Raw genomic sequence first — 19,875 nt, 5'->3', positions numbered from 1 at the left:
GACCCTTCGGCCAGGTAAGCTGCGTGAGTGGCGTGACAGATGGTCCTAATCATGGTTTCAGGAAAAAGCCAGGTTTTTAGAGATGTACGGAAGGCATTGTAGTCTTGGGTGTGTCGAATGTGAGGAGGGAGTGAGTTTTGAGCTCAGAGCCCTTTGGGTAACATGCATGCAGTGGATGGGGTGCAAAATAACTCTGACACTAAATAATCAAACCAACACAGGAAGATGGCAACATTTTTTGTTTTATTAACAATTGTCTAAAACAGGGAGTTACAATGGACATCAACGGACGTTCGAATCTCTCATACATTTCATAAAAAATCAGTTATATAGTAAAAATGTGTCATATGTGACGTTGATATTGATATTTTATTTCTATCACGCTCGTACACAAGTGTTTCAAAGCGCGTTATGCTATGTGGCAAATAGGAAAATCCTATGAGGGATTGTGATACGCTCAAGGGCAATATTTAAGTATACTTTCTATAAGGGGTGAGGTTGTGATTGGGTATCTACTGTCAGGTGGACAACTTATGCCTACCTCTAGTGCAAGTCATCTTCAACACTATTAGTACACAGTATATCATTGGCTGTCAAACTACAAGGCCCTTCGTTATACGGCCATCGACAATTGGTTGGCACGCTCATGCCATGTCTGGAACATTTGGTTCACTTAGCAGTACGTAAGCTCATACCCATGTGCCAGGAGGTGGACATGACTTTACCTTCCCACCCAATCAGCCCAATGTCTCTGATCACCCATGCCTTCTGCCATGAAGATTGTCTTTGAACTTCACCTTGTAGAGTATTCTTGTCTCTGGTAATATATCATCATTCTAGGACTCCATGCTCATTCTATTTTCATCCTTGACTCACGTGACAGGAGACCATGATTTGGACCATTTTTCAGCAATTAAATGTCTTAACTGAATGAAACTTGGTACGCGTGTTGTTCTTTCTTAGCACCTTAAAAAGGGATGATTCAGCTCTGCACGTTTGTCACCTTCAAGAATAGATAACCAGTCTTGGCTGCCTTCCGCTTTGACACTAGGCCAGACAGCTTGACCATCTGAGTCCGCAATCTCAGCTAATTCTTTGCTGCGACACAGTTTTCGGTCCTTCTTCTCCATGGGGTTGAGCTAACTAAATTCATGACACTGATGTCCAGATTCTATATAATGGTGGCTCCGCCTGCAGTCTTTTCACTACGTATAGCCAGCTTCTATGATCATTTAATCTACTTGCGTAGCTGCATCTGTACATTTATTGAATGGTTGCATTTTCTGCAGTGTTCTTCACACATGCAATCTTCTCTTTGCATGTAAAAGTTTACTAATTTCTTAACTTCGTCAGCAGTTTCTATAAGGTTCCCATATTCTTCTTCAGCCAGTCTTCTCAGGGCGTCACGCTCATCTTTTGTGACATCACTATCTCTTCTTTTGCTCTTTTTTTATACTTCTTCGGGGTGTTCCTCCCTCAAAGTGTCGTCTCTTCGGGAATACATTTGATAGGGATTTCTTGGAGGGTATCTTCTTTCGAATATTCTCTGCGGAACAGTCACAATTGTTGGTGTCAAGCATGGCACAATTTCAGGCTTCCAGCATACAGGTGGTATGGGGTCGGGACCACCTGCAGAGTCATTCAGCTGCTCCTCTACACTTTCACAGAGCTGGAGCCAAGGTTGAGTAGGTCAACCCTCCAATCCTGGTTGAATTGGAGGCTGGAATCACTAGTAAGAGGGCAGTGCTTGACCTTAGGGTATGTGCTGAGTGGTAGGGTGTAATCTTCTCTTGTAAGTATGCTGGGCCGGTCTTGTGCAGTGCTCGGTGGGTAATGCATAGGATTTTGAAAGTGGCCCTTCGTTCAACAGGGAGCCAGTGAAGGGTGTGGAGAGCGGGGGAGATGTGATCCCTGTGTCCCAGTGCAAGGAGTCTGGCTGCAGCTTTTTGGACTTTTTGGAGTTTGTTAAGTTAGTATGCCGGTGTACCCAGATATAGGGAGTTGGCATAGTCCATTCTTGACATAACAGTGGACATAATAGAGGCGAGTCTTTTGGGGTAGGTGAGGTAGGGGAAAATATGTCGTAGGAGCTTGAGGTGGTAGTGACAGGATTTTGATACATTATTGATCTGATGGGAGTGGGTTAAGCCTGAGTCCATTGGGCATCCAAGGTTTTTGACTATTTCGGAAGTAGGAGGGGGGTGACATAGGAGGTGGCCATAGGAGTGGAAGCGGGAGAAGGGCAGTGTTGCCGAACAACATGATCTCAGTTATATCTGGGTTCAGAAGGAGGTGGTTTCTTGTCATCCATTGGTCAATGTCTCTGAAGGAAGCTTCATGGTCGCGTCATGGGTTAAACCTTGTTTTGGGAATTCCTAGGATAATGTGGGCATCGTCAGCATAGTTATAGCAGGTGAGGTTGTGCGCACGGATGATCCCTGGTAGAGTGGTCCGATAGAGGTTGAAAGGGAGAGCAGAGAGCCAGGCGCTTTATGGTACTCCAGTGTTCATGGTGCAAGCTGTAGAGAGAAAAGAGGAGAAGAAAGTGATTTGTTTCCTGTTGTTGAGGAATGAGGCAATCTATTTGTGTGCAGAGGCTTGGATTCCTAGGGAGTGCAGTCGGTCAAGGAGGATAGAATGGTTAACAGTGTCAAAGGCAGCTGATAAGTCAAGGACAATCAGCGCTGCACAGCATTCAGAGTCTGCTGAGACCTTGAGATCAGAGTGGTTTCAGTTCCATGGTGCGGCCTAAAGCCTAATTGAGCGGGGTCGAGTAGGTTGTTGGAATCTACAAAACGGTTGAGCTGAGAGTATGCAGCGTGGTCAATGAGGTTTCAGCCAAGAATCGTGTGTTGGAAATCCACCTGTAATTCTTAGGCTCAAGGGGGTCGACGGATGCCTTTTTCAGAAGCGGTTTGACATGCACTATTTTAAAGGCTTCCAAAAAAGATGCCAGAGGAGAGGGATTCATTTATTATGGACTTTGCTTGTTCTCCTGCACATGTGGAGGAGATGTCATTGAGAAGAGAGGCCGGTCAGTGGTCAAGGGGGGACTGGGAGGGTCTGCTGCCGGACAGTAGATCGAGGAACTTGTCTCTCGAGATGGGGTTGAAAGAGTCAAAAGATGGCATTGCAGCGGTTAGAGCAAGGGAGTCAGGCGGGGGAGGTGTGGGGCGAGGGGTGAGTGTAGAAAGTTTGATATTAAGGGTTGACATCCTGTCTAGTGATGTGTTGTAGAAATGCAGTGAGAGGGAGTCACAGAACGTTTGCATGGGCGTGGTTGGGGCAGTAGTACAGGGGGGTTTCACAAATTCGGAGATGATCCTGTGGAGCTCTTTGCTGATGTTGCAACAATTCAGGAACCGTTTATTGTAATAGGCATTCTTGGCCTTTCAGATCTTGTATTTGTAATTACGCTGGTGGCTTGCGAACGTAGATCTGCTGAGAGGGGTTTATATGTTCGTCATTTGTGCTCAAGAGAGTTGTTTTGGCATTTTAAGGTCTTGAGGTGTGGTGTGAAACATTTAGGGGATGGTCCTTTGTGACAAGCTGCGGGGCGTGAGGGGGGGAGATGAAGTAGTGATCCTTTAAGCCAAGAGTAAAAGGATTCGATGTTTAATGGTCTATCTGAGGTCGGTGGGGCAGGAAGACTGTGTAGCAGGGCTTCAGCTAGGTCAGGGAGTACCTTGACTTTGTTTCAGCATTTGTGATCCTGTGTCGGATTAGGGTGAGCCATAGGTTGGGGGGGTGGGGTGTGGACAGAGAAAGGGATGGCACAGTGGTCTGTCCAGATGAGTGGTTTGGGACTAAATACAGAAACAGGGTAATCGAACCTGAAGATTGCATTGAGGGTATGATCTCCAGAGTGGGTTGGACCAGTGGTATGTCGGGAGAGGTTGAGAGCCTTAAGACTGTCGACCAGGGATTGGGTCATGGAGTTGTTTGGCACATCAAACCAGATACTGAAGTCCCTCAGTAGTGTGAGGGTAGGGTGGTTTACCTGGAGGGTAGCTAGAGAGTCACAGAGATTGTTGACAACATGTCTGTCATATCCGTGGGTCTGTATATGAGTAGGAAGCTGTGAGTTAGGGTTGACAGTAGAGAGAGTTTCACTAGAATGGATTCACAGTTAGCATTGCCTGGCTGGCTTTCGGTGATTAAGATGAAGAAATGAGGTTTATAGAGGATCGGTACTCTGCCACCTCTGGAACGTCTGTTGTGAGAGATAAGCGAGTACCCTGGGAGAAGGACTTGTTCGCGATTGGTGCAAAATCGTCAGAGAGCTAAGTTTCAGTGATGCAAATGAGGTCAGGATTGTCAGAAGATAGGAGGTCAGAGTTGCTGTGTCTGTTTCTCGCCACGGAGCAGGCTTTGAAATGGAGGCAGGTGACTTCATGAGGCATAGTGGTTTTCCTGACGCTTGTGGTTGTAAGGGCTCCGTTGGATTGCGAGGGGGTGGGTAAGGTGTCAGTTGTTGTGATGCAAGGTGTGGTCTGGGTGGCTGAGGCTGACCGAAGGGTGGTAGTGGGGGTTCGGGACATAAGTGCTATTGGGTGGGGGGGGTGAGTGGGTTAGGTCAATGGGGAGCGGGAAGAGTAGGCGGGAGGAGGTAGTTATTCATGAGATGTGGTGGGGTGGATCATGGGGGGATGGTGGGAGGTGAGTGGTGCAAGTGTGGAGTGTGGGCTCAGGCGAGTTGTTGAGTGTGTTTCGTGTTTGGAGTGAGTTAGGGGTTTTGGTGTACTGGGTGAGAGGTTGTGTTCAAAGAGGTGGAGATGGGGAGTGGCAGGTGGGGTGGGCCTGACGGCAGGGCCGGGAAAGGATGGGAGGTTGGACAGATGAAGAAGTGGGGAGAAATGGAGACTCGTGGGAGAGGAACAGTGACCCATTCTGCGTTTTGTGCATTTAGCTACAACAGGAGTGTGAGAGAGTGTTGGAGGGTCAGAGGGGAAAGGGGATGAAGCAATGGTTTTAGAAAGGGCAAGACGTGCTACTTTGAGAGAAGGGAAAGAGGTTGAAGGGGGAGGGTGTGGTGGAGGAGGGTGAGGGGGGTAGGGTGATAGGGATTCGCAGGTGATGCGGGGGAGTCTCAGTGCTGTGTGGAGTTTGTGGGGTGTGGAGGTCCTAGTGGGTCTGTGCTGTTAAGGAGACGCTAGGACTTCGAAGGAGTGGTGTTGGAGTTGAGGTGGTGTGGGATTGAGGAGGAGGATGGATGGAATGCGTGTTTTGGTGGAGTGCTGACGATGATGGTGTGACATTGAGCTCTGGACGAGTGAGTAAATGCTAGTGCAAGGTTCAAGGGGGTTGTGGCAGGGGTTGGGAAAACTGGCGTAAGGGGGGCAGGTCTAGGGGGTGTTCATTCATGACCGCATCAATGTTGCAGTTGTGACAAGGTTGGTATTGGCGAGGGGCATATGTTGTTTGACGTGCCAGAGCTCTCCTCTGGCTTGTGAGTTGGAAGTTGAACAGGGTGTAGGAATGGGGGGTAGGTGGTTGTTCTCAGTGGATGCCCGGGGGTGAGGATGGCGGGGGTGGGCTGAGGTGTGTGGGAAGTGGGTGGGGGCAGTGTTTGGCATGGCAGAGCACTCCTCTGATCTTAGAGTTAGATGGGGTGTGGTGGTTGGGTGAAGTGCGGGGGGGTGAGAGTGTATGGGTATTCGAGTGCAGAGGTCAGAGATGGCGGGTGAAATGGCATGCAGAGGGAGTTCATGAATGAAGGAGCTAGTATGGAGTACATGAGCCGGGTGGGGTGCATTATCATTTGGCAGCTGGTGGCGGTGATGAGGACGGGACCGGGTTGTGGGGGCAGAGAGGGGGTCTTGGATTTTGTGGTATCTCCGTCAAGTTGGGCAAGTTAGTCATGGTTGTGGGATGGAGTAGGGAAGCAGGTGAGAGATGTGGGGGTCAGAGAGTGGCTGCAGGTACAGAGGGTTAGGACAGAAGCTATCAAGGTGGATGCACCTAAGACTGAGATATCAGCAGATGTAGTGAGAGGTAATGCAATAGCAGCAGCAAGATTTAGGACACCTGGATTGAGGGGGAATGGGGCAAACGGGGGGTGCAGCAGCAAATGGAGATACAGTAGATGCCAGAGCAACACCTAGTTTTGGGACACCTGGATAGAGGGAGCAGGGCTCAACACAGGGGTACAACAGTAAATGCAATAACAGTAAATGCAATAACAGTAAATGCAGTAGCAGCATCTAGTATTGGTACACCAGGATAAAGGGAGAAAGGGCCCAACTACGGGGCATAACAGTAAATGCAATGACAGTAGGTGCAATGACAGTAGGTGCAATAACAGTAGATGTAATAGCGGCACCTAGATTTGGGACACCTAGATAACTGTGAATGGCAGGCAGTAATTAAGTACACCTAGATTTCAGACACCTGGATAATGGGAGAAATGCCTACGTTTCACAGAATGGCAGGCAGTAATTAAATACACCTAGATTTGTGACACCTGGATAACGGGAGAAAGGCCCTGGTTTCACAGAATGGCAGGCAGTAATTTAGTCCATATAGATTAGAGAATCCTGTATAGTGGGGGAGAGGTCTAGGTTTCACGATAAGATCAGGTTTTCTAAATATTTTGTCTTCACAGTTAATTTCTTAGTGCTGCTGATGTTTGTGAGAGGTTTGTGAAATTATTTTGGTTGAAGTGTTGTATGAAGGAGTGAAAGTAGTTATTGCTACTAGTGTGAGTGTGCGAGAAGCGCGCCTACCTTATCCGTTGGTGCTGGTTGTAGGCAGTCTGTTCCGCGTTTGACATGTCTGGGTACTGTAGCCGGTTTCTACTGCTTGTTTGTGGGTGGAATTAAGTCTTTGCAACCACCTCGTTTAATGTGGTTGCTGGTATGTTAGTGGGTAGCTGCTTCCCCTGCTGACACCTGCAGGCACAATCTGGAGCCTCCATCCTCAGAGACGCCTTTTGCCTTGGGCCCTTAGCTGATGTGGCTGCACGGGAAGTGGGGCTGCCCTGGGAGGATGTATTAAGAGGGTGTACTGGCCAATCAGGGGATTCACTAAACAAAATAAACCTGAGACTGTTGTAATTAGGCAACAGATTATTGGGGGCACTGGCTTACCTCTGAAACACGGGGCAGGGGACGCAGGTATCCTAAATGTAAGAATTTCTCCATGCACTGTTGACTCTCAAATTTAGGCATTTCTCCATGGACTGTTGGCTCTCAAATGTAGGCATTTCTTCTTCTACCGTTGACTCTCAAATTTAGGTTTTCTCCATGCACTGGTGACTCTCAAATTTAGGCGTTTTCTTTCACTGCTCAAGTATCCCAAATGTAAGCATTTCTCCATGTACCACTGGCTCTCAAATTTAGGCGGTTTTCCAGGAACTGTTGACTCTCAATGCAGGTATTTTCTCCCAATGCTCAGGTGTTCTATAGTTGGGTGGTTCTCCATTTAATATTGGGCCTTAGACTCAGGTGTTTTTCATTCACTACTATCTCCCAAACTTGGGTGGCTATCCTTTTACTGCTCTGTCGCACATTTGGGCGTTTCTCCCAGTGCTCAAGTGTCTTGGATCTGGATGTTTTGCCATTCTCTGCTTTGTCCCAAATTCAGGTGTTCCTCCATTTGTTATTGAGCCTCAAGGGATTACCGGCACTGGTAAGGGCACCGGTGATGGTAATCCCTTACCGCCCTACTACGAGGTCCCTTAGCGGGTCCCTTCCTTAATGTCTGGTTTTACCAGGCGTTATGGAAGGGACCCGTTAAGGGACCTCACAGCTAATAACGGGCCCGCTAGTAGCAGGCCCGTTATTAGCTCCATCCCCATTCGCCCTATGGGGGCTCAAATGGGAATGGGGAATGGTTCCCGGAATGGGGATTTACCAGGTCCTCCAAGGTCGGAATGACCCAGTAAGTCCCTATTCCGAGAACACGGACCCGGAATGCGGTAAGGGGGTAGCCATGGCGCTAATAGCGCCATGGCTACCGCCTACTATGTAATGAGGCCCTATGTCTAAAATCTAGACTCTTCTCCCACTGCTAAGGTGCCCAAAATCTGGGTGATTCGGCAAGTACTGGGGCGACTCATATTTGGGCATGTGTCCATTTACTGCTTTGTTCCAGACCTGGGCGTTTGCTCTCACTGCTCTAAGTTCTCGGGTCTGGCTGGTTCTCATTTTGATGCTGTGTTCCGGACTTCGGTGTTGCTCCATCTGCTGCTGTGTTTCGAGCTTGGGCGTTTCTCCCACTGCTCAAGCTCTCAAATCTAGGTGGCTCTCCGTTTGCAAGACCAGCCAATCAGCTTGGGAGACCTAGGAAAGCGACATTGAATATAAACTGTGTCTGAGATGGAGGTATGCATAAACTGCACCGTCTGTGGACACATGCTGCAGGCACATCTCCCCATTCATGCACTCTAGAATGCAGCTATGGCTATGACAAATCCAGTCTAGCTGCTTGCATAGCCATTGCACTGAAACCCTTGAAGTGCCTCACCACCTCTGCCATCAGTATGCAGTGACAACCTACAACAACAGATGGACACACATCGAGTCTCCAACACTAGCAAACTGCCTCACCCGCCAACAGCACTCGCCCACATGCCTGACCTCTTGGTTGCTTACTGGAGCCCAGCCATCCCTCCTAAGTCGTAATGAAGGAAGAATTCACACACACATCTTAAACTAATCTCTCCCATACCTGGACTTCAGTGCCAGAGGGATTCCAACCACAAAGTGCATTGACGCCATAAAATGGGGAAATGGCACTATATAAATGATGACTACAATACAATACAATACTTGAGTCCCAAAGTGTTTTACCCCACCACACGTCTGTCCTTCTGATGTTGCACTCCACTTTCCTACCTCCAGCCTTTGATATTACTTCTCTTCCCTCCTTCCTGCTTCTCCGCCTCATCATTATTACCTGTCCACTACTACCACTACCTTCCTGCTCTTACCCCAGCTCCTACTCCACCACATCCCACCACTACTGCCTCTCTGCCACCACCTTTTACCCCACTTCTACTACCACTTATCTACTACTGCTGCTCCCTCTCTACCTGTAGACTCACTACTAACCTCTATTATGGATCTGTGTGATTTGGCCGTGGCAGAATTGTGTACGGATGAATTGACCGTAGTCCATTTCACTGCGAAACCAATTTTGCCACGACCAAAATCCACAAATGTTGACCCCCTATACCCCCAATACATTCCAACTCTGCCCTCCACTTACCTTTTGCTCAGTGTCAGCTCTGTCCCTCTTACGCGGGTCGGATCTGACGTCGCTTTTCTCTTTTTTTTTTCTTGTCCCCCGCCTCCAATCCTAAGGAAGCGGGGCAGACCCCTGCTACCCACCAAGGGTATCATTACCGAACACTGGGCACGGGTGACACCCCCGCAACCCCTGCTCCCCAAGTTCGGTAGTGATCACCTAATTTGATTGATTTTAATCGATAGAATGGTACTGGCCAAATTCAGACAGATGTACCATTCGATCAATTAAAATCGATTAAATTGGGTACTTCCTTACTACCACTACTGCTACCACCACCTACCACCACCTACCACTGCTACCTTACACTTCCACCCCTACTCCACTATTCTACTCCTACTGGACCTGATCCTCATTCCCATGCTTAAACATTCCACAGACCCCTCTCTCCAGTAACCTCCACACTCCTTCCACGCTCTCCAACTCTGTTCTCACAGACGTCCTCCTCTACCACCCAGCCTCATCCAACTAACCCACACTGCACACTTTTCAAACTCCTCAAATACCCCACCCCCTCCTATGATTGGTCAACTCACCCTACCAATCACTTACCTTACATCCAGGAGATGTGACAGGGGAAGGGCAGGAAAGGCTTCTTAAGGGCTTGTAAGCCTGCCCCCTTTTTCCTTGCTTGGTGAAGCCTTTTTTGCAGGCCTTTTACAGTTAATTTCCCTAGTGGTTTTGTGGGTGTTTCTTTGGGCGTGGGCTCCAGCAGCAGCCCATTGCTGGAAACACGCTTCTCCTGCTGCAGAAGCTGCACTGACCTACAGGCCTCTCACAGCGTTCCCTTAAGGACAATGCTGCCAGTGACACAGGAACCAACATTGTTCCTCATGCGGGGGTCTGCCACTGCCTCCAACGCTGAGGGCACTGGAACCTGCCTCCCACTCCTAGTGGTCCACTGACGGAGGGCTTCTCCAGCTGCACCCTCTGGAGGCTTAGGAATTAGTCTCCTTCTCTCCCCTGGCAGGACCATAAAAACCATTTGGGTGGGGCCAGGAACCTCTCCTTTTCGATACCCGTAAGAACATTTTGCACCTTCTCTAGAGAACAGGAAGTCTCCATTGGCAGTTAGCCTGGGAACTGGAGCTTCAAAGGCAGCATGCCAAAACAATGGATAAGCCACACCAGGGGGCTAATTGTTGGAGACCTTTTGATGTAGGCAGACGGAAGAAGGAGGCAAAGTTAGAGTAGCCGAGAGGGGAGGTATAGACCACAGATGGGTCTCACGATCTTGGCTCCTGCTGCGGCTCCTCAACTTCCTATTTTCCCTCCCCACTTCCTGCATACAAGGCACTCTGAGTCTGACATGAGCAGGCAAACAACCCTTTTTACAGCAGCCTGGTGTTAAAACAGCCTGGAAAGTACCACGATTACACTGATGTTCTGGAGCCAGATCGAACCATCCTCAAATAGACAAAGTGCTGGGCAAAACCCAGCTTTATTAACATCCAAATAAAGCAAGCACAGCATACAAGTATAAAATGTCATCGCTCTCAGTGTGCTTATCAAAAACAACAGTTTTTATACTCAATACTTGTCATAACTGACATCATACTATAATGGTAGCTACCAAAACCGACGGGTTACAGAGTTTGGTTAAGGGGATTGACTACATATACTTTTTCTTTCCTTTTTTTAATATCAAATATAAAATCATATGTACATAAAAACAACCACATTTCCATCAAACAGTATACATTCTAGGGGGGAGGAAGGATAGCTAAGGGGCAATGCGCTTATCTTGAAAGCAAGGCGACGCAGCACAGCGCAGCACAGGTTTGAATCCCGATCCCACGCTTAGAAACCACTCGCTGGTATTAATCGTGTTATAAAAGAACGATTATAAAAAATAAATTAGCGGTTACATTTCTGATTAGGTAACGTTTTTTTTGATGGCTCCTCCTGAGACCACCTCTACATTGCTAATAGTAAAAAGACATCAGGTCTCAGTATAAGTTTGCCTTCTGTGGTCACTGTGCCCAACAGGTCTGACCCTGCCGGCCTCAGCGGCCATGGTAGGCAAACACTTCACGGAAGCGCCAGCACCGTTAGTAACGGTGCCGGCGCTTCCGTGTCCGCACTCCCATACAGTCCTATATGACTCTATGGGAATGGGGCCTTACATTTTGCCGGGGGCCTGACTTTCTGGCCCGCTGGTGTTGTGATCTTCGGGTGGCACCAGGAGGTCAGGCGCCAGTAAAATATTCCGAGACCAGGGGCAACTCGCCGATAGCACTGGCAGGGTTACTGCCGGACTCGTAATGAAGCCCGCCATCTCTACAATAAACTATTAGTTGGCATAATACGTAATGGGCGACCTAACATTGGGGGTTTTGATTGTTTGGCTTTCTACTGACCAAAAGACATTACCAGACTTTTCCAAGCTTCTTAGTGCCACATGACTTTGCTACTTGAACTGCACCACAAACTGGACCCAGTCAATGCCAAATCACTGCCTCAGGAAGCTTCTAGAAGCCTGTCTCAACGCTGTTGAGCCCCAAGAACATGAACTAAAGGTATTTGAAGTGGTCCTGTCCACCTGACCTGCTATAAAGGGCCTTAGTTACTTGTAAGACCCCACTCTCTACCTTTTCAAATACATTGGGCCTCATTACAAGTAGGGCGTAAAAGGATACCAGGCACCGGTAATGACACCGGTGCCGGTAATCCCTTTGCGCCCTACTACGAGTTCCCTTTGCGGGTCCTTCCTTAACGCCTGCTTTCAGCAGGCGTTAAGGACGGGACCCGCAAAGGGATACCGGGGTCAATAACGGTACCGCAATTTGCGGTACCATTATTACCGCCTTCCCCCTTCCCAAATGGGAATGGGGAATGGCCCTGGTGAATGGGGAATTACTGGTCCCGCCGACCTCGGAATGGACTGGTAATTACTCAATTCACCAGGCCGGAGTCGGAACGATTTTGGAGGCAGCCATGCCGCAAATAGCGGCGTGATTACCTCCAAACTCGGAATGAGGGCCATTGTCATTAAACTTGAACCTTTGCTGCTAAAATTCTTGCCTGTCTGCCCCATCTTCAAACCCAGAGACGCCTAAGAATACTGCACCCCTCCATTGCTTTGCCCCTTCTCTCTTTTTCCTAATGTAACATGTAACTTTGTTCCTCTGTATCTCTTTTTCCTAATTTAACATGCAATTTTGTACCCTAATGTAACTAGCGCCTTGATACCTGGCGGATTTGTGAGCTGTAACAAATACAAAAATAAATAAATAAATAAATAAATAAATAGAGTGCCCCGTTATTCCAAAGTCGGCATTCTCTGTGTTTTCCCTTTCAGGAGTGGGTTAGTAGTGTGCTCATTCATTTTATTTTTAGTTTAATTAAAGTTTTGCATTTTTATAGAACCTTTATTGGAGATTCTTATTATATTGATACTATAATACTATTGCTGTTTTGGATGCTTCTTTCCTACCGTACATCTCCTCTGAAATATATAGCCTGCTCTCTGGCTGCACTACCCTATGAGGTGAAAGAGGTGTACCCTACATGCTGTGCCTGTTTCACCTTCACTGCTAGTTTAGCAGTAGGGTGTGGCTGAGTAGGCGTTAGTCACTACTGAAGAGGAGCAGATGAATGCCTCTGCAGGAAGTCCTGCCCCTATTTTTCCTGTATGTTGGAAACCAGAAATGTGCAACTCCAGTAAGGGTACCTATACCACGAGAAGCCTTTGAGACAAGGTATCCACTGAGAAAACCCTATATAATGTATCCCCAAAGAGATGATGGTCTCCTGAGGGAGATCCCTGAAGAAGTGCGAAGCTGTGGAAAGGAGAGGCTGGTGATGTCACAAGAAATGAGCGTGACGCACTGAGAAGGATGACCAAAGAAGAGACGGCATAGACCTTATATAATCTGATAGCGAAGTAGAAAATCGAGAAGACTTTCATGTGAGGAATGAAGATTGCACATGAGAAGGAGCACTTCAGAAAATGCAAGTCGTTTTATAACTGTACAGATGTCGTAACGCAAGTAGATTAATTAATCGTAAAGGCTGGCTATATGAAGTGAACAGACTGAAGGTGGTGCCACCAATATATATATATGTAGAATCTGGACATTCAATGTCACAATTTTTGTAAGCTCAACCCGTGGAGAAAGGAGAATTGATAGCTGTGTGTGTGTTGCAGCAAAGAAAATAAGTCGAGGCTCGAAGATGGCCCAAAGGAAGACTGCTTGGCCTGATGTCAAAGGCTAAAACAGCCAAAACTGGTTATCACTCCTTGAAGAACAGTGAATGTGAGACACCGAGGCATCCCTTGTTAAGTTGGAAAGAGAGGACACCATGAGTGCCAAATTTCATTATTCAGGACAATTAAATGCTATAAAATGGGCCGATTCACTGTCTCCTGTCATGTGAGTCCAAGAAGGAAATAGATGTGGGCATGCAAGCCTGAACCTTGATAAGAACATGCTCACCCTCCCATATATTCACAGAGAGGAAAAGCTACTACAAGGCCAAGTTCAAAGACAATCTGAATGGCAGAAGGCATGAGAGATGATGGGCTAATTGGGTGGGGAGGTATGGTCAAGTCCACCCACCAACATCTGGGGTAGCACTTTAGGCGCTGCTAGAGAATCAAATGTTCCAGAGGGTACAAGCGTGCCAACCAATTGTAGAGGGCCATATAACGAAGGGCCCTATAGTTTGAGAGTCAATTATATATTGTGTTTCTAATCACTATTAAGGATGTCTAAGGGAGGGCATGAGTTGCCCACCTAACTATAGAGACCCAATCCCAATTCAATCCCTTATAGAAAGTATACTTAGGTACTCCCCTTAGTCCAATCACAATCCCATGTCGGTTTTTGTAGTTTGCCACGTAGTATGACATCACGTATGACAAGTTTTTTTAATGTTTTTATGAAATGCATTGAGACCATGTTGTGTGGCGTCCATTGATGTCCATTGTACTCCCTGTTTTAGACAATTGAGAATAAAACAGGCATTTTGCAAACTTTATGAGTCTGTCTTCTTAGTTGGTGTGAGAGTTAGTCTCCATCCCATCCATCGTGCGATGTGTTACCTTCATGAAAAGGACCATAAAGGTTCACTACCCATCCCTATACTCCGACAGAGCAGTAGTTATTTTGTCACAGCCGCATATAGGTAGCACTACAAACAATTAAGAGTCGCATACTGACAGAGCTGCACACAGGAAAGGGCTGCACACATAGAATGTTTGCACACAAAGAGGCACTAAACAAAGGGATTGGTGCAAACACGCAAGACGTTACTCTTCACAGAGAAGTACTGCTTACAAGGAGGAGCTGTCCCGAGGGGAAATTGATTTTAGCAAGCACACGCACCTTCAGGTGCTGCGCACCAGTGGTGGCTGGTGACTTTGAAAAATTGTGGGGTGTTATTTTCTCCAGAAGAATTACAGAGCGAGCAAGTGCAATGAGCGAGCCCAACCCACATCAAAGAGGGTGTGGAGGGGGTTCTCCCCCATGAACATTTTGGAACAACAGTTTCCAAAATGCACAATTTACTGTCCAAACCCACAGAAATATGCACAAGCGTGATGGTGTATTTTAAAATGGCTTCTATTGAGAATAACTGGTACTATGTTGTATGCATAAAGATATTCATTATATAGATATCCAGTAATGGTGGAAAAATATAATTTTGTCATGCTGTTACGGCAGTCACATCTGTCAGAAATGCATCATTGTGGGAAATGGTGGTGTCCTGGCCAACAAGTCCCTGGGGGCCAAAATCGTTGAATATGAAGTCATCATCAGGTGGGTGTTCAATAGCCCTTGATCCTGGCCCGGGATGCTCTGATGCGGGTTGGGGTCTTCCAGGAAAGTGCTGCTCTCTTCTTCCTTCACTGTCCAGAACCCACAGTGCACTGGGAGCAAGGGGTCATGGGTATCCCTTAACATTTCCATTCAGGAAAGGGGGATGCACACACTCCCTCTTTCTGTATCTTCCTACCTACACAAACACAACGTTATTCTGTTGCCATACACACCTAAACGGGTCATCCGAGCGTGCACTGTGCTAAAGTATCAAATATCATGAAACAAACATCATGAAAACTTGCATCAGAAAGGAAAAGTGAAAGAGAAAATGGCGTCTTTCAGGAAGCCCAGCACAGGTACAATGCTGGTGTGGACGCGGAATACACATCCGTGTCAGAACTCGAGGTGCAGCTAGACACCTTGTCCTTCGACACAGCACACAGGACTGTAGCTGTAGTGACATATGGAGAGTGTTAGGCAAGAATTGATGTAGTAACTGTGTGAGACTACAAAATCCTTGTCCTCTTGGTATTAGGTAATCCACCTATTGGTATAGGTCTGCACTACACAGGTTGGTAGTGAGACTGAGCAGCCAGACTTATCTCAAGAGGGGTAAATGTGAGCTGCAGAGCTGTAGCATTGAAATATACAAATGCAAATATCCAAATAACACTTAAACTCAAGGTTTTCTAGTAAAATAATTATTTATTTATTTAACGGACAGTTTTAAATAAGCATTGTTTAAAAAGGGCAATGTGCAACAATAAAAATACACTTCCAAATAGTTTCTCAGAATCAAGACAAGCAAGTAGATACTCTTTAGAGATGCTTTATACACACTTCCTACACCCTGAGGTGACTTCACTAACTAGGACAGTATTGGCATTTACATATCACTTTTGTACTTGGTATATTCTGAGGTTAGCAGAAAGGCAAGTTTAAAGGAAGGAAAAGGGTTAAACAGGTTCTCAGAGCATGTTAGCACTTTTTAAATCTTCCAGCGAAGTCTAGATAAAACCCTTTCCCAGCAATATTAGTTAAAAACCAATGTATCACCTATGAGGGACAGGAAGATTCAAAGTCAGTGGAATAGAAGAGTCTGCAGCGGTTCAGGTCAGCCAAAGTCAATTGGAGCAAAGTCTATGGAACTGAGGCACTGCTTAGATAGTAAAATGTCTTGCACAAAGTTAGAGGGTTTGCTGAAGAAAATCACTGTTGGGTCACAAGCCGTTACACTTGTGAAAGTTAGAGGTACAACCAACTCTAGAAACGCAGCTACTGCAAGTCTCAACTGAGAAGAGCAAGCTACAGACAATGAGGTAAGTACCCCAAAGTCAGAACAGTACCTTGGGTTAGAAGAAGAGGATCCAGCTGGCTTCTGTCGGGTTGCAGTGATGCAGATCCTGTGTTCCTGGGCCTCAGTCATGGGGACAAGAGGGAGGATGTCTGGAAGACCCTTGCACAGCAATTCAAAGGTAGGCAGCAGCTACGGGCATTCTTTGGATCAGCGGCACTTTGCGGTTTCAGCGCTCGGTAAATAGCACCACCGCGGATCTTGGACACTTGTTGGGCTTCCTTCACTCCTTGAGTCCAGCACTCTGGAGAGGTGACTCGGGCTTGGGTCGTCCTGCTTTTGGAGGGGGGTCCTCAGGAGATTCCTTGAGCTTTTTGGCTGGCTTACAGACGTTGCACTCGACTACGGATATCTCAACCTATGGCACTCAGTTCCAGCAGCAGCGAAGATGTACAGCCAGTTGAGGAAGGTCTTCCAGCAAAGTTTGTCTCGGGTTAGTTGGTCCCATTAACCCAAGGGAAGAAGTTGTTACGACCGGGAGCTTCTATTGTCGATCAGAAAAAGGAGTTTCAGCACAGTAGCAGGGATTCACCGGGCAGTTTAACAGTCTAGGTGGATGCATAAAGCTTTGTTCACAGTTTCTCCGTTGGGTTGTTCTTCCCAGCGGTCGGTTCTGTCTTCAGTACAAGAAACCTTGCCTTTTCTCCTATTCATGCACAGACTAGCTGTCACTCACACAGCAGGGTGCAGGACAGCCAGCCAGCCAATCAGGACTGGGTGCATTCAGGTAACCAAGGAGACAAAGGACAGGGGAGTTTTGGGCCCCTCCCTCACTTCCTGCCCTTCCAGACACACTGGAGCCAGTGGCGGGTTTCATTACTGAAGCCCGCCAAAGACAAAATGAACATGGGCTCAAACCTGGTTTGGTGCACAGAGTAAAACCCAAGAAAGACCTCACAGACAAGAAATAGTGAAAAAAGAAGACCGTGCCATTTTGACACAATGGTCACCCATGGGTGCCATACTGCAGCTGAGATATCATCCTGCGGTGGAAAAGCACAATGGAAGGAACATTAAACCACTGCCACCAGTCATTTAAAGTAGTGAGGGTAACATAACATTTTTTACATGAGCAAGTAGGAAAAGGGGCTACTAAGTAACCCCCCAGCACTCCATATAAAATGGTGTGTGCTTGACCTACAAAGAGAAAAGGTAAGAAAGTCAATTTCACTTTACTATTCTTGGGACTGTAGTTCACACAAGAAAAGGTATGTAAACCTTATGAGAAATCTAAAGGATTTCTCTGCAACACTGCACTGAAGGTGCTGTGTGTCACCATACAAAAAGTAGATGCCTTATGGAGTTTCTCAGACTGCAAAAACAAAGGAAATAGATAATCCAAATCAGGTCAAAAATACTTGAGCAAGTGAGAAAAAGGGCTTACTCTACCCAGGGTTAAAATTAAAAAGTCCTAAAATCCAGCAAAAGAGCTGGGGGTCTCTAAGGTTGAAGGGAATTAGCACAGAAATGAGAATTCTCCCTACCAGAGACAAACACACTTCCTACATCCTGTCCCATTTTATCCATACGCGGGACGTCCTCTGCACCCAGCAGCCTTAAGAGTCATAAAATCGCAAAGGCCACGTGCAGTTTGCACACATGCTTCCCACCCTTCTCTCCATCTCCCCGCGTGGCAAATTCTGCAGCCTCATGCGTGCCTACATGCTATGTTATGAAAGGTTGCAAGGTCCAACTCCAACCCTGCATGAACCTGAGGCAGGCATCACCGCCTAGAGAAATTGTGAATAGCAGTCGATGCGCTTTAGGCTGGTAATGTAGTATAAAGCGATTTTGCATACCACATCTCCAGCTCTTCCAGAGGCCTTATTGCACTCAGAAGTTACAGACACACTCTAATATTTGGTGTAGCGCCACATGAAAAGGAGATGCCTCAGACTGCAGAGTAAAGCCACATACTCCTGCACGTTATGTAGGCCCTCTTAGGGTGAGAACAGAGGTCTTTTCACCATCTCCAGACATCTCACTCCTAGTGTATGAATTAGATGAATTTCCACAGATTTGGACTTTGGCTAAGATATTCTCTTTGGATTTCCGAATCTAAGGAAACCAAAAGCGAATACCAGATCCACATAATATTGCAATGAACAGCGCTTGGAGACTTCTGCTCTCAGAAAAGCGCTACTCCCATTTGTCTTTATTTTCACACATCAACACGATTACCATTAGACTCCTGCAGACATAGTAGTGAGTGCTTAATCGTGGGTAACTTTCGTCTGTTCCTGGCCCTTAAAAGGTGTGAATGGTGGGTGATTAGAAAGAGGTGGTGTGCATGGCACTGAATGCTGTGGGCAACAACGGCTATAAGCAAATGATCGCATGAAGCATTTTCTTTCACTGTGAGTTTTCTCGTCTTGATGGTACAGTTGTAAAACACCGATTTATTAGGCTCACATTTCATGCTGCTAAAGGTAGACTTCTCTTGAGGAAGGGGGAATAAGGCTACAATTAGTCTCTTTTGGCTCTGATGGGTTCTTCATACACTTCATCTCACAGGGTCCCTGTGACTAAGTGTATTAAACCCATGTATGGCAATTCAGGGCAACCTGTACATGACTGCACATAGACTGAGATTTTTTTATAAGCGAGCTTCTGTACCTAGGTCCGCTCGTGCAGGAGTCCATTCTGCCCAGGCTCAGACCCGCTTCATATGGGAAGTTGTCAGTCTCCTCCGGTTAGAACTACTTGCCATGGGCCTACGGCTGCTTAAAGCTGCTTATATTCATACTGCTTTACAAAGCGGTACGAATATCAGCTACTTTAAGCTGCCGTAGGCCCTAGATGAGCCGTGGTGGCCCTTGTCACCGAACCAACACTGTCCGATGATCATCATGAGATCCAGACTAACTTGGATTATTTTCAGATCACTTGAAGGCCAAGTGTCCAGGCCACCCTACTATTTGTTCTTCCCTTGATCTGAAAATAATCGATTTTCGGAGTTAGTCTGGAATGTAGGCGGGCTAGCACCTGGGTGAGAGCCTAGCCCAAGCCGAGCGTCTCGAGGCTCGGCCTCTGTAACGGTTTATTAAGAAGCCACCCTCAACACAGGGAGTCCCTTCCCTCCCCACTCAAGTGGTTATTCAATAAACTGTGTAACAGATTCTTTTTTAGCCCTATCTCAGACACATATCCTGCCCCTTGGATCACTCTCCCCTGAGCTAACAATGAACCAAGAACCAGGCCGGTGTACGGGAAATATATTGGTATTTATTTAAATTAACCATAATAGAAATTAGCACAAAAATATTGAAAATACCACTTTATCCATTACACAACATAATTGAATTTGCTCAGCATAAATGAATCACACAAGTGAGTTAAAAAGAACACAGACACAATTCTTCCCTTTCTGTAAATCCCACTTCACAAAATAATTACACTGATCAATAATAGAATTTCACCCCAAACCTTTGGTTTAAATTATACACAGGGTGATTTATTGCTTTGTTTTTCAGAAGCGCCCTTTCTTTGGTCTATGTTGGGAAG

At 46.7% G+C, this 19,875-nt stretch overlaps 1 long non-coding RNA gene across 2 annotated transcripts in view; it reads right to left on the bottom strand.

The window, feature by feature from the left end:
* Window positions 1–221: 221 nt before the first annotated feature.
* LOC138488206 (uncharacterized) overlaps window positions 222–19,875 on the bottom strand; it is a 434,457-nt gene continuing 414,803 nt past the window's right edge. For both annotated transcript variants that reach the window (XR_011274606.1, XR_011274607.1), the window contains one exon: window positions 222–2,519. This is a non-coding gene — a long non-coding RNA (uncharacterized lncRNA). The remainder of the gene's footprint in view (window positions 2,520–19,875) is intronic.

This window comes from Ambystoma mexicanum, chromosome 9 (assembly GCF_040938575.1).
Source record: "Ambystoma mexicanum isolate Mex_15411 chromosome 9, UKY_AmexF1_1, whole genome shotgun sequence".
NCBI lineage: Eukaryota > Metazoa > Chordata > Amphibia > Caudata > Ambystomatidae > Ambystoma > Ambystoma mexicanum.
The sequence above is the reverse complement of the archived record's forward strand: the minus strand, read 5'-3'. Positions and strand labels throughout refer to the sequence as shown.